Source organism: Suncus etruscus, chromosome 19 (assembly GCF_024139225.1).
Source record: "Suncus etruscus isolate mSunEtr1 chromosome 19, mSunEtr1.pri.cur, whole genome shotgun sequence".
Taxonomy (NCBI): Eukaryota; Metazoa; Chordata; class Mammalia; order Eulipotyphla; family Soricidae; genus Suncus; species Suncus etruscus.
The window spans coordinates 30889383-30903950 of NC_064866.1; the positions used below are offsets into that span (position 1 = coordinate 30889383).

The 14568-nt window shown below is 42.7% G+C and overlaps 1 protein-coding gene across 1 annotated transcript in view; it reads left to right on the top strand.

The window, feature by feature from the left end:
* The window catches only part of ZHX2 (zinc fingers and homeoboxes 2), a 94142-nt gene extending 80274 nt beyond the window's left edge, over positions 1-13868 (top strand). Inside the window, exon 3 of the mRNA XM_049765677.1 lies at positions 12630-13868. The gene's annotated coding sequence lies outside the window, so the exon portion shown is untranslated. The remainder of the gene's footprint in view (positions 1-12629) is intronic.
* The last annotated feature ends 700 nt before the right edge of the window (positions 13869-14568 follow it).

A 14568-nucleotide genomic window follows, 5' to 3' on the forward strand; every position in this document is an offset into this window, starting at 1 on the left:
TCCATGAGCAAGGTATGTGTTTCCATTTCCGCGTGTCCTCTCTTATTTCTTGGAGCAGTGTTTTATAGTTTTCTTTGTATAGATTTTTCACATCTTTAGTCAGGTTGACTCCAAGATATTTGAGTTTGTGTGGCATTAATGTGAATGGGATTGTTCTCTTAATGTCATTTCTTCCCTATCATTATTAGTGCATAAATAGGCCATTGATTTTTGTGTGTTAATTTTGTAGCCTGCCACTTTGCTATATGAATCTATTATTTCTAGAAGCTTTTTGGTAGAGTCTTTAGGATTTTCTGAGTAGAGTATCATGTCATCTGCAAACAGTGAGAGCTTGGTTTCTTCCTTTTCTATCTGGATTCCCTTGATATCTTTTTCTTGCCTAATCGCTATAGCCAGTGATTCCAGTACTATGTTGAATAGGAGTGGTGAGAGAGGACAGCCTTATCTTGTACCAGAATTGAGGGAAGGTTTTAGTTTATCTCCATTGAGGATAATATTTGCCACTGACTTCTGGGAGATGGCTTTAACTATATTGAGAAAGATTCCTTTTATTCCTATCTTGCTGAGAGTTTTCATCAAGAATGGGTGTTAAACCTTATCAAATGCTTTTTCTGCGTCTATTGATATGACCATGTGATTTTTATTTTTCTTGTTGTTTATGTTGTGTATTATTTTGATAGATTTATGGATGATAAACCAGCTTTGCATTCCTGGGATGAAACCTACTTGATCAAAGTGAATGATCTTCTTGATGAGGCACTGGATCCTGTTCGCTAGGATTTTGTTGAGGATCTTTGCATCTGTGTTCATCAGGGATATTGGTCTGTAATTTTCTTTTTTGGCAGCATCTCTATCTGGTTTTGGTATTAAGGTGATGTTGGCTTCATAAAAGCTATTTGGAAGTGTTCCTGTTTTTTCGATTTCATAAAAGAGCCTGGCCAGGATTAATAGTAGTTCCTCTTGAAAGGTTTGAAAGAATTCATTCGTAAATCCATCAGGGCCTGGGCTTTTGTTTTTGGGCAAATTTTTGATTACGGTTTTAATTTTCTCAATAGTGATGGGGGTGTTTAGATATGTTACATCTTCTTTATTTAACTGTGGAAGGTTATATGAGTTCAAAAGTTTATCTATTTCGTCCAGGTTCTCATATTTAGTGGCATAGAGTTTCTCAAAGTATTCTCTGAATACCCTTTGAATCTCTGCAGTATCTGTAGTGATCTCCCCATTTTTATTTCTAATACGTGTTATCAAGTTTCTCTCTCTCTTTTGCTTTGTGAGTTTTGCCAATGGTCTATCAATCTTGTTTATTTTTTCAAAGAACCAACTTCTGCTTTTGTTGACCTTTCAGATTGTTTTTTGGGTTTCCATTTCATTGATTTCTGCTCTCAGCTTTGTTATTTCCTTCTGTCTCCCTATTTTTAGTTTCTTTTGTTGATCATTTTCTAATTCTATAAGCTGCGTCATTAAGCTATTCATGTATGCTCCTTCTTGCTTCCTGATGTGTGCTTGCAAAGCTATAAATTTTCCTCTCAGTACTGCTTTTGCTGTATCCCATAGGTTCTGATAGTTTGTGTTTTCATTGTCATTTGTTTCCAGGAAAATTTTTTATTTCTTCTTTGATTTCATCTCGGACCCACTGGTTGTTCAGTAGTAGGCTGTTTAATTTCCAGGTGTTAAATTTTTTTCTGTGTCCCTTTGTAGTTCACATCTAACTTCAGAGCCTTGTGGTCAGCAAAGGTAGCCTGCAAAATTTCTATCTTTTTGATTTTATGGAGGTATGTTTTATGTGCCAACACGTGGTCTATCCTGGAGAATGACCCGTGTACGTTGGAAAAGAATGTGTATCCAGGTTTCTGAGGATGGAGTGTCCTATATATATATCTACTAGGCCTCTTTCTTCCATTTCTCTTTTCAGGTCTAGTATATTTTTGTTGGGTTTCCATTTGGTTGACCTATCAAGTTTTGACAAGCCTTTGTTGAGGTCTCCCACAATTATTGTGTTATTATTGATATCCTTCAGATTTGTCAACAATTGTATTAAATACTTTTTACAAATCCCTTGATTAGTACATAAAATCCATCTTTGTCCCTTACAACTTTTCTGAGTATAATGTTTGTGTCATCTGATATTAGTGTGGCTAATATCACCCCTGCTTTTTTAAGGGTATTGTTTGCTTGAATGATTTTCCACCAGCCTTTGATTTTGAGTCTATGTTTATTCTGACTATTCAGGTGTGTTTCTTGTAGGCAGCAGAAGGTTGGCTTCAGTTTTTTGATCCATTTTGCCACTCTGTGCCTCTTAACAGGTGCATTTAGTCCATTGACATTGAGAGAAATAGTTGTCATGGGATTTTTTGCCATCTTTGTGTAAAAGTTTGGTGTGTTTTTTGTTCTGTCTTGTCTTTAGATCTTTCAGTTTTTCTTTTAAGGCTGGTTTTATGTCTGTAAAGTTTCTGAGCTGTTGTTTATCTGTGAAGCCATGTATACTTCCTTCAAACCTGAAAGTGAGTTTTGCTGGGTGCAGTATTCTTGGCTAAGCATTTATTTAATTGAATTTTGTCACTATATCCCACCACTGCCTTCTGGCCTTGAGTTTTTCTGGTGACAGGTCTGCTGTAAATTTCAAGGATGCTCCCTGGAATGTAATTTCCCTTTTCGATCTTGCTGCTTGCAGTATTCTATCTCTATCTATGGGATTCATCATTGTGACTAGGATGTGTCTTGGGGTGTTTCTCCTGGGGTCTTTTTTAGCTGGTACTCTTCAGGCATGCAGGATTTGGTCACATGGTTCTTTTTTTTAGCTCTGGTAATTTCTCTGTGATGATGTTCTTGACTGTTGATTCTTCCTGGAGATTTTCTTCTTGGGTCTCTGGGACTCCAATGATTTTAAAGTTGTTTCTGTTGAGCTTCTATTTTCATCGCTCATATTCTTTGAGTAACTTTTCCATTGTCTGATCATTTGATGTAAGGCTTTTTTCCAATCTCTTCTGCTGTGTAAAGTTGTTATGCATCGCATCTTGGTTTGGTTTTTGGGTCACACCTGGCAATGCTCAGGGGTCACTCCTGGCTCTGTGCTCAAAAATCACTTCTAGTAGGCTCGAAGGACCAGATGGGATGCCAGGATTTGAACCACCGTCCTTTTACATGCAAGGCAAATGCTTTACCTCCATGCTATCTCTCTGGCCCCACGAGTTTTCTTTAAATTCCCCCACAGTCCCTTCATGGGGCTGGTTACAATGACCTTTGGTTCCCACCACTCAGACATGTGCTCACACATGGTCTGGTTGTGGCTTTCCCCTGGAATATCTAAGCTGTTCAGGCAACATTTAGCTCTCTTTTGGGAGGTGTTCACACATACCTGACTATAGTGCAGCTGAAAACACTGGCAACCTGGGGCAGTACAGACAGATCAATCGAGATTGAATTCTGCACACAAAGTGGCATCAAGGATGAAATTCATGATCTGATGCTGGTAAGGCAGGATTGTAAGTCATTGAGTTATTGATCCTTCAAGCCCTTGTAGCTTGTTTTTGTTTTGTTTTGTCTTGTTTGAAGGGGGATTGTTTTGTTGTGGTGGGTTTTTTTTGTGTTTTTGTTTGTTTTTGTTTTTTGTTTGTGTGTTTTTGTTTGGGGTGGTAGGGAGGATTCAGAGCATTCAGAGCCTGGCAGTGCTAGGGATCAAATCAGGGTCGACCACATGAAGTAAGCACCATTGCCACCATACTTTCTCTCAGACCCTTGTTTTCATTCTAAAGCAGGAAAATAGATGAATTAGATCTTAAGTTCTTACAGGCACACCTTGGAGATGTTGATTTCTCTCCAGCAATAAAATGAATCACAATAATATTTTTCTATTTATCGTGCATATAAAAACTATGCTATGGTCTACGAAGAATGCAATGAAATGTGACCTAGGCAGGAAGTGAGCACACGTTTTGAGGAAGATGATACCCTCAGATTTGCTTCAGCAAGTGGAGGGGTCACAAACATTTGAGTTGTAGAAGGCTCCATAGAGCCAAACATGGAGGAGGTATGTCAGTAATTGCAGAGCTGTACCAGGGGATGGCAGCACTGTTGCTACAGGCCTTTGTGGACCCCACCTGCCTCCCACCTGTTGCATGAGCAGTTGTTAAGAAACACACTAAAGGAAACTGGAGGGGACAGCAGGGAGGACGTTTGCCTTGCACACAGCCAACCTGGGTTTTATCCCTGTTGTCCTATCTGGTCTAGGGCCTGCCAGAATAATTTCAGAGTGCAGGAGTAACCCCTGAGTATTGCCAGATGTGGCTGACCCACACCCCACACCCCTGCCCTCCCTCCCCACCAAAAAAAAACACAGAATAGCTATCTCTTTTCTTTGTTCCTCTTTTTTTTTTTTCTCTCTCTCTCTCTCCTTTTCTTTTTGATTGAATAAATACCCAGGCTTACAGAGCTATGGGGCTGGGGTGGGGGGAGTATTTCTCCTAGCCCAATTGGTGTTTGGTATTTGCCTTGCTTTGGTAGAGGGAGGTGTGCCCCAGGTCAGCTTAAGTAACCCTGCTGGCAGCTGCACTAATTGGGTCCCCAGACACCTTCAAATGTGGAAGAGCCTGGTGAAAATCAGGCCTGTGGAGCCACAAAAACCTGGGAAGGGAGGTTGCCATGGTTACTAATGGCCATGTCATCCTCATAATGGGACGTGCCACCCAAGCCCTTGGTGTGCCTGCTTCATGGGAGGTCCCTGCAAATGGAAGCTTTAAACCCAGCAGCCCATTCAGTGGTGAGTTTGGGGGAAGGGGAAGAATGGGCAAAGAGAGGGGGATACAGGAGGAAAAAAGTCCTCCCTAGTCAAAGTGGGAAACAGCAGCTGGGAAGCCTCTGCTCGTTGCTTCACTCGAAATCAGTTCTAAATCAATGGAGAACTCCCGTGTCATCTTTTGAAATAGTACCAGTAAGAACCTGTCAAGTGATATGTTCCCAAAGGAAGCCTCAAGATTACCCACAGTTCTTTGTTAGGAAACTTGGCCACCTTTGGCTGGCCTTGTTGTCATTTATTTTCAGTTTCCTGCACAGCTTATAAAATGATGTCATCGGGGGGATTAGGGATCAATGGCAAAACAGTAGTCTCAACAATGCTCCATCCAACTCATTATCCCCAAAAAGAGCCTAGGGTCTTAGGACTGGTAAAGCTGCATGCTAGATCTAGAATCCCACCAGCCCTGAAAGGCAGCCTTCCAGTACCAGTACCTGAGGTACTCTTGCTTCACACAACATTGGACATGATCCTCACCACCTGAGTTTTTGGGGAATGGGTCACAGGCTGGAGCCCATCTCTCATCTTTCAGACTAGTACCTACCCTTGGAAGGGACCATCTCTCCTCAGAGACCATCACTGCCACCATTTCTACCCAAGCTGAACCCACAGCATGTGGTCATTTCTAGATTCTATTCAGGATGGAAACTCGTGGGTCACTGTTCAAGCAAAAGCTTTGGAATGTCATCTCTTTTTTGTAATTTTGTTTTGTTTGTTCTTGGGCAACTCCAATGGTACTCAAGACTTACTCATGACTGTGTGCTCAAGGATCACACCTAGTGGATGTTGGGAGATAAAACCATACTATCTCTCCAACCCCTATTGTTCTTTTGTGAAATTTAGTGGTCATACCAGTGATGCTCAGGGGCCTCCCTGCTTGTGCTTGGACCATTTCTAGCAATGCTTTGGGGGAGGGGAGTCATATATTGTACCAGAATTTAATTACAGCTTCCCATATTGTCACCTAAGCACTGTCAGTAGTGATTCCTGAGTGCAGAGCCAGGAATAACCCCAGAGCATTGAAGCGTATGACCCAACAATTAAAAATATTTTAATTAAAATATAAACTTCATATAAACCTCCCTGTTTTATAGAAAAAACTAAAGTCCAGGAGTCTAAAAGTCAATAGCACTTGCCTACATTTCATGCAAATTTGACTCCAAAAGACAAGCTACTATATTCCCTACCTCCTGATTTCTAACCATTTCCAGTTTCCAATTCTTAGAAGTAGCTGTAGTAGGGAAGAGGTTAAAAAAGATTTTTAAAATTAGAAGAAATGGAGCTAGAGCGGTAAGGCATCTTCCTTGCCAACACTAGCCTAGGATGGACCGCGGCTTGATTCCCAACCCCCTCACCCCCGAGTCCCATATTGTTCCCGGCATCCCCTATTGTTCCCAAGCCAGGAATGATTTCAGAGCGCATAGCCAGGGATACCCCTGAGCATCACCAGGTATGGCCCAAAAAACAGAAGTAAATAAATAAATAAGTAAACAAAATTAGAAGAAATGAGCCGGAGTGATAGCACAGTGAGTAAGGGCACTTGCCTTGCAAGCAGCCAATCCAGGTTCGATCCCCAGTATCCCATATGGTTCCCCCAAGCACCACTAAGAATACCTTTGAGCACAGAGCCAGGAATAACCAATGAGCACCACAAGGTGAGGGACCCGCCCAAAAAAAGAAGACATATTTCTATATTTAAAAATGATGGTGCTGGGGCCGGAGAGATAGCATAGAGGTAGGGTGTTTGCCTTGCATGCAGAAGGATGGTGATTCAAATCTCAGCATCCCATATGGTCCCCCGAGACTGCCAGGAGTGATTACTGAGCATAGAGCCAGGAGTAACCCGAGTGCTGCGGGGTGTGACCCAAAATCAACCACACAAAATAAATAAAAATGGTTTCACTGTTTTTAATTGTCAAGGGTGTCAAATGTTACATCCTGCTTATTTATATCTTAAAATCCAAGATAGTTATGTCCCAACAACATTCAGATTAACTCTCCAAATATGGATGGATAGAAATATTATAACTCTCTATACGTGTTTCTTTTCTGTACCAAGCTACTGAAGGCAGAAACTGTTTCCCTTTCATCTCTGAAAGTCCAACGCCTGATTCAGAGCTGATGCACAATATAGTTTATTGTATCAACATGAGAATTAACTGGGAGTTGACTTTCAATGAATAACCTGAGATCTACTATTTCAGCCCTTTGGCTTCACACTTTTTCTGTTACTCATTCACTCATAGCAAATAGACTTGGGAACCATTTGCTCTCTGGGTGTAGAAGAAGCTCAAGCAAAAAGCTTGACTTTGAAAAACTTATAATTCACATGGTTGAATTATAAAAATTCTAACAAATGTTATTTTTATTATTTTATTTATTTATATTATTATAAAATTATTTTAAAAATAATGTTGGCTATAAAATTTCTTTTTTTTTTTTTGTTTTTTTTTGTTTTTGGGCCACACCAGGCGGTGCCCAAGGGTTACTCCTGGCTGTCTGCTCAGAAATAGCTTCTGGCAGGCATGGGGAACCATATGGGACACCGGAATTTGAACCAACCACCTTAGGTCCTAGATCGGCTGCTTGCAAGGCAAACGCCGCTGTTCTATCTCTCCGGGCCCAGCTATGAAATTTCTATCGATAGCTTTTATTATCTTGAGGAAGGTTCCTTTCACACCTATTTTGCTGAGAGTTTTAATCGTAAGTAGGTGTTGGATCTTGTCAAATACTTTCTCTGCATCAGTTGGTGTGGTCATATCATTTTTATATTTTCTTTTACTGATATGACATAGAATGTTGATTGATTTGTTTATGTTGAACCATCTTGCATTCCCGAGATAAAAGCTACTTGGTCATAATGTAAAAAAAAGAAAAGCAAAGAAAAGCTTGAGTTGATCATTGGATATTTATTGAGTGAGACTATTTGGGGGCTGTGCCTGATCTTGGATCCCCATTATCTCATGTATAGTTAACTATCACATCTTCCAAGTACCCAATGCTAGAGTCTTTCATGGTGCTTTGGATAGCTTATCGCCATTTAATAGAGATACAGCCTGTCTGTGAGCTTACTCCGAGTTGTCTATTGTTGTCAGCCCTAAATGAGATGAGTAAAAAATAAACAGGGACCTGGCATGAGAACTAATATGTGCTCCACAGATGCTGGCTCTGAAGTCACACTGTCTATTCCACCTGGAGATGTTTGCTATGTGTCCTCCACCTTTCCAAGCTGATGGGTTGGGTTGGGTGTTCATTCATCTAGAGGTGGGAGAGGAAGTGGGGTGATAGAGTTTGAACAATGATGAAGTGTAGCATTTTCTGAGACATAACATTTGCTGAGCCCTAACTGGGCCAGGCAAGTCTCCAGTACTTGACTTGTGTTATAGGATACCTATAAATATTAACAACTCTCTGTAGCTGGCATTTTATCCCTTCATTTTAAGAAAAGGGGGCACAGAAAGGTAACTCAGCATTAAGCTAGAATATAGTAAAACTGGAATTTAAACTCAGGTCCAATACATAAGGAGTGTATAAAATGTTTAATATATAAGATCCAGTTACATGGGGCCGGAGAGATAGCATGGAAGTAAGGCATTTGCCTTGCATGCAGAAGGTCGGTGGTTCGAATCCCGGCATCCCATATGGACCCCCGAGCCTGCCAGGAGCGATTTCTGACTGTGGAGCCAGGTGTGACCCCTGAGCACTGCCGAGTGTGACCCAAAAACCAAAACAAAAAAAAAAAAAATCCAGTTACACTACCTCATATTCTGATTAATTCTACTGTCCACTAATGGAAAGGGATAAGGGAGATTTCATATCCCCTCTGATTCCTAATGCATTCAGTTTCCCCTGAAGTTTGGGGGTGCAAGAGATTTCACTGGCTTACAAATTTCTGCAATTTCCTCAACCCTGGAGAAATCCCAAATGATCTTTGATCACATTAACTGCCCAATGCCAAGGAAGGAGACAACCTGTATGGACACAAGTAAGGACTTTCACCTGTCTGGTAGAAAGGGCACCTTCTCAGTGCACCATTTTTTATCTTTCTTTTTTTTTTTTTTTTTTTTTTTTTGATCTCACAATCATCCCAGGCCCCTGTGACAAGTACTGGCTGACAGGATACAGCCCCACACACAGCTTCTCCTTCCCCACTGACGCCCTGCAGCCCCTGTCAGGATGTAGCTTTCACACCTGTCAATGCCAGCAGAACCAATGCTGACAAGCCTGCATAGAGGCTGCTAGGGGAGTTAAAAGGAGTGAAACCCTGTTACTTAAGGAACAATCTCCCAGCTAGGGACTCAATTTGGGTGGGTCCCCTTTGTTGCTTCCCTTTAACCTGGAAAAAAATCTCTTCCCATGGAAAGTCTTGTTCCCCCACTACCTGGGAGAACTACTCTTTGTGACTTCCATCCCAAAGTTTCAAGAGACCCTCCTGTTTCTTTGGTTTTTTGTTTTGTTTTGTTTGGTTTGGTTTTTGGGCCACACCCGGCGGTGCCCAGGGGTTACTCCTGGCTGTCTGCTCAGAAATAGCTCCTGGCAGGCACGGGGGACCATATGGGACACCGGGATTTGAACCAACCACCTTTGGTCCTGGATCGGCTGCTTGCAAGGCAAACGCCGCTGTGCTATCTCTCCGGGCCCCCTCCTGTTTCTTTGTAATACCCAGTTAATAGAAAAAAAAAATCAGACTCAAATACGATGTAGATAAGAGATCACTATCATCAAATGCTTGGGGTTTTTTTGTTTGTTTGTTTGTTTGTTTGTTTAGCAGTGTTATTATCTCCGAAGTCCCTAGAGCAGGGGTCTCAAACTCACGGCCCTGCCCTAGAGGAATCTTTTTTGGTTTTGTTTGGTTTTGTTTTAGTTGTTTGGGTCACACCCCCCAATGTTCAAGGCTTACTACTGACTTTGCACTCAAGGATCACCCCGACTTTGCCTCCTGCGACCCCCAGGTAAAATGAGTTTGAGACCCCTGCCATAGAGCCTTAGAAATATTCATACAGGTAAAATTAAAGAGAAACAAAAAGTTTGCACTGGAAAAAGAATTCTAATACTTTCATGTTTCCCCAGAGAGTAAATGAATAGCGAAGCAGATTTTGCTAAGGAACTTGATAGTAGTTTTCAGCTATAGTGAGTTGACTTTGAGATAGAATGCCATGGGAGCTAGTAGGTTTATCCTGTCCAGAGAAGCTGGAGAATTGGTGAAATAGTGACCTGATGGGCCTAATGACCCTGAAGTTTCCTCCCTAATCAAGTTTTGAGACTCAAGGATCAGGTGATGCATTGCGTAGTTGGTCTCTGCTGCAGAAAAATGTCTTCCCCATGTGGCAAGAAGCTAGAAGGAAGCCCAGTACATAGTCACTACAACACCCTTAATCCCGAATCTCATCACCAGCTAGTGCCGTGTCATCAGCCACCATTTTATTACTATTATTAATATAGTTTAGATCATAGGATTACAACTATTGAAATTTACTTTATGCCCTTTTGTGTGTGTGTGTGGAATGGGGCTTATCACATACGAGGCCTGTGTCACTCTCAACTGACTGAGAGACAGGTGGTTGATACTTAGAGCTAGGGACCACCAGGACCATGTATAGTGGTCTTGGGGACCACCAGAGTTATAACTTGGTAAGGTTTGAGGAAACATGATGCTAAGGATCAAACTTAGGGCTTCTACATGCCACACACATGCCGCAGCCCTCTGATCTCTTTTCCTGGGGTAAATTTTATAGCGATGATGTACAGTTACTATGTACCACTACCACCAAAGTGTCCACGACTTTGTCCATGGACCTTGTCTATGACCATTACCCCTGTTCCTATGTCACCTTCTTCTAGGCCATCCATACCCACTGCCCACCCCCCATTATTTGTGGATGGGCAGTTCTGGTTCTCTTTCTGGGCCACCATTCATGTACGCCAAACCTTCCTCCTATAGAATGTGTTTCTATATTACTTTTGGTCATCCTCATGGTTCTTTCATCCTGGCACTCTCAGTCTCTACCCATTGTCCAAGGTTTGTCATTGACTGAGATTGCACCTTGTTTCTCTACAGACCACAGATGAGTGAGATCATCTGGTATTTGTCCTTCTGCCTCTGGCTTATTTCACTCAGCTCAGTACCTTCCACTTCCATCCAAGTGACTGTGAATTGCATGACTTTATTTTCTCTTGACCAGTCACTTCTTTTTACCAGCACGGCTTTGTCCCCAGGCTCTCTATTCACTGTATTTGAAAAGCCTGTGTGCCCAGACCCTGAGCATGAGCAGGAAGGAGAGGGCAAGGGACAGTAGTGAATGTTGCAGGACCTGCAGTGAACCAGGCCATTTGAAGATGGGATGGTAAACAGCTGTGTTGTGGCAGCTTGGACGTAAGAACATCAACCAGACTGATGGCAACTTCTGCCAGAATTGTGAGGCAGAAGTGGAAGGCATCTCCTTGCTGCCCAGGGTGAAAGTGATTGGAGTACAGCTAGGCCCAAGTGCAGGAATAACCCTGTCCTCTGTTTCAAGCATTTTGTTTTGGTTTGGTTTTGGAAACACAATGTCAGGCACAGGTTAGAGAGAAAAAGCAATGGGAAAACGCAATGACACAGAATGCAAACACAGAGGCAGGTTTAATTCTTAGCTAGCTAAGGGTCCAAGACTTCCACCCAACAACAGACTTTCAGTCAAAAACCCCAAGATACGATTCCACTAAGGTTATATAGAGGTACAGCATCAATCTAGACCTACTCAGTTAATTTCCTTTTTTTTTTTTTTTTTTGTTTTTGGGCCACACCCAGTGGTGCTCAGGCGTTACTCCTGGCTGTCTGCTCAGAAATAGCTCCTGATAGGCACAGGGGACCATATGGGACACCGGGATTTGAACCAACCACCTTTGGTCCTGGATCGGCTGCTTGCAAGGCAAACGCTGCTGTGCTATCTCTCCCAGTTACTTTCCTATTGGCACCTGCCACATTTTAAAGAATACATCTCCTATTTCATTGGGTCAAGCTTAATGTTAAAAATAAGACAGCCTGGGGCCAAAGAGATAGCACAACAGTAGGGCATTTGCTTTACATACAACCAACCTAGAAAAAACCCAGTTCAATTCCCGCCATCTTGCTGGGGTGATTTCTGAGTGCAGAGCCAGAAGTGACTCCTGAGCAACACCAAGTATGGCCCAGAAATCAATCAATAAATTTTTAAAAAGAATTCAGACCGCCTGATTCCATGGTAACAGATATTGACGTAAAAGGCCACCTTTATCTATATCTGACATCCTACACCCATCTAGTCCCAATCGGTGGTCTCCCTGCGTCTCCAACTCCTATCTGAAGGTCACATTTCTATAGGCATACAAGCTGACAAAGGGAGTACAGAAGCTAATATTTAGCAAAAAGCAGAAACCTTCACAGAGAAAGCAGAATTCTCAAGTCCCACAACACCCAATGGTGTTCAGGGGTAACTCCTGGATCTTGCTCAGGAATCATTCCTGGTGAACTCAGGGAACTATATGGGATGCTGGGGATCAAACCCAGGTCAGCCATGTGCAAGACAAGTGCCCTACCCACTGTACTACATTAGTAGCCCCTAGTTCAAGCATCTTCTAAGCAACCCTTTAAGCCTGAGCCCTGCCCATTGCTATATGTACTCTTTGAGAAAGATCAGAGGCAACCACTAAAACCTGAGTGATCCAGGGGCTTGAGCCAACCACAGACATCTGGAATCACTGGGCTTATAACATATTGAGTATGGTAGTGATACCTTTCCCCCCCACACACATACATATGGTTGGGGGATCGTGTCCATCAGAAATGACTCCCATATCTCTGGTTGTGTTATCTTTCTAGGTGCTTTGTCCAAACTGCTGTGCTGAGAAAGGAGACACTTCATCTTGGATGAAAGAAGAGAACTTCCATCCCCAGCCACCAGCCACCCTGGCCAGAGACTCCAAATGGAATGACTTAGTAGCTCGTGTGCCTGCAGGGTCCTTGAACCCAGAGGACTGGAAGGGACTTCCTCGTGCCAAAGTCCTACTACTGCATTTTCAATGGGTTCTTGTAAATAGTTTGCTCTTCTGCACAGCCCCACCTCTGGAACTGATTTGTACAATGTGGGAATTTTGTTACCTTTTTTTTTTTTTTATCAAGGGCAACTTCCTTTTCCAGCACTATCATTGAAAGTGGGTTTGTTGCTTCCCTGGAGGGGGACCCGGATCTACCCTCCTATACTTTTTCTCTTTTTCTTTTTTCATTTGTATTCTTTGGGGGTGGGGGGAAGGTTAGCATTAGTGTCCGTATATCTACTGGATTTTAGATAGGGAAGAATTCATTTTTAAAAGGAGTTGGAAATTTGGGAGATTTCAGGGGCAAGGGAAGGGCTAAGATTGGGGCATTGACAGCCCCTGAAAGAGTTTTGCTCTTTCAAAGCAACTGATTTCCAGTTCTTCTCTCCCCACTTACAGGGGTCCTGGTTTAGTCCAGCGGTGACTTTCAGAACTGCTAAGCAGTTCTTCTGAACTCAGTTCAGAACTGAGTCTAGTATGCCAACTGCCTGGCCTGCCTGGCCCAGGGGGACTGGTGGCAGGTGACTATCTCCAGCACCTTCTAGAAACCTGCAGAAAGAATTCCTGAGCTGGTCAGTGTCATCATGACACATGCAACATTAAAGCAAAAGGAGTTCTTCCTATCTGATGATACAAAGATAGCCAGCCATGATTGGTTTTCCTCTCTGTGCCTAGCTGCCTTTTCCCAGAGTGGCATTAGACAAGATATCAGCTTGAGGCCTCACCATGAATTGATTCTTTGTTTTGTGTGTTTATTTGGGGCCAATTTAAGATTCCTGGGTACACTCCCACTGCCCCCAGTTAGTCCTAACTTTTAAACAAGGAAAACCAAGAGGCCTACCTGATGTGAATGTTGCAATATGAACTGTGTTTGCAATCATCCTCCTCACCCCCTACACTGCCCCCACCTTGTTTGAGTACACTGCACAAATAAAATACTAGGGAGTTTGAACAAAGTCATTTTTTTCTAACTTGTTGCTCATTTGTTGTAACTCAATAAAGCAAAGACTAAACGTTTTTATAACTTGATCCTCTATTCCTGGTGCTTCCTTGCTTGCTGGCTATCGGGCCAGGAGGATTCCAACTCCTGTTTCTGATTCCTTACCATGTATCTCTCATCGGCTTAAAAAACTGTTGCGAGACTCTTTGTCAGATCCCATTAACACCAAAAAGGGACAGAGCTGCCCTTGTCCAGGATCATCACGCAGATTCGCTAAATGCTGCAGGAAAAGAGCAGAGCACGGTGCCCAGGCCAGAGGTGTGTAATATGCACTTCCCCAACTGGTAACGAGTGAGATAGTCCTCATAGCCCCCGTCCCTAAAGTGGCCAACTTTTCATCATCTACACAGGCCAGACATCCCAGGGCATCATTATATGAGCCACACTCATCAGGCATGAGGAGCCTCGTGTTCATTTCTTCTAGGCCTCACCATACAGCTTATCAGTTCTTCCAAGTCGAGACCCAGAGCTAGAGACTCTCTAATATAACAAAGCCTCCAGAATTCCCCTCCCACCCACTCTGCACCAGCTAAGCTAAAGATAACTATTCAAAACTTAAAACGTTAGAGGCCACAGAACTAGTAGTAGAGGGGTTCATGTATTTGCTTTGCATGTGGCTACAAATGAATCCTTCACATCTTATATGATCCCCTGAACACCATCAGGGATCCCTCCTGAGCACAGAACCAGAAATTTCCCCAGAGCACTGCCAGGTGTCCATTGT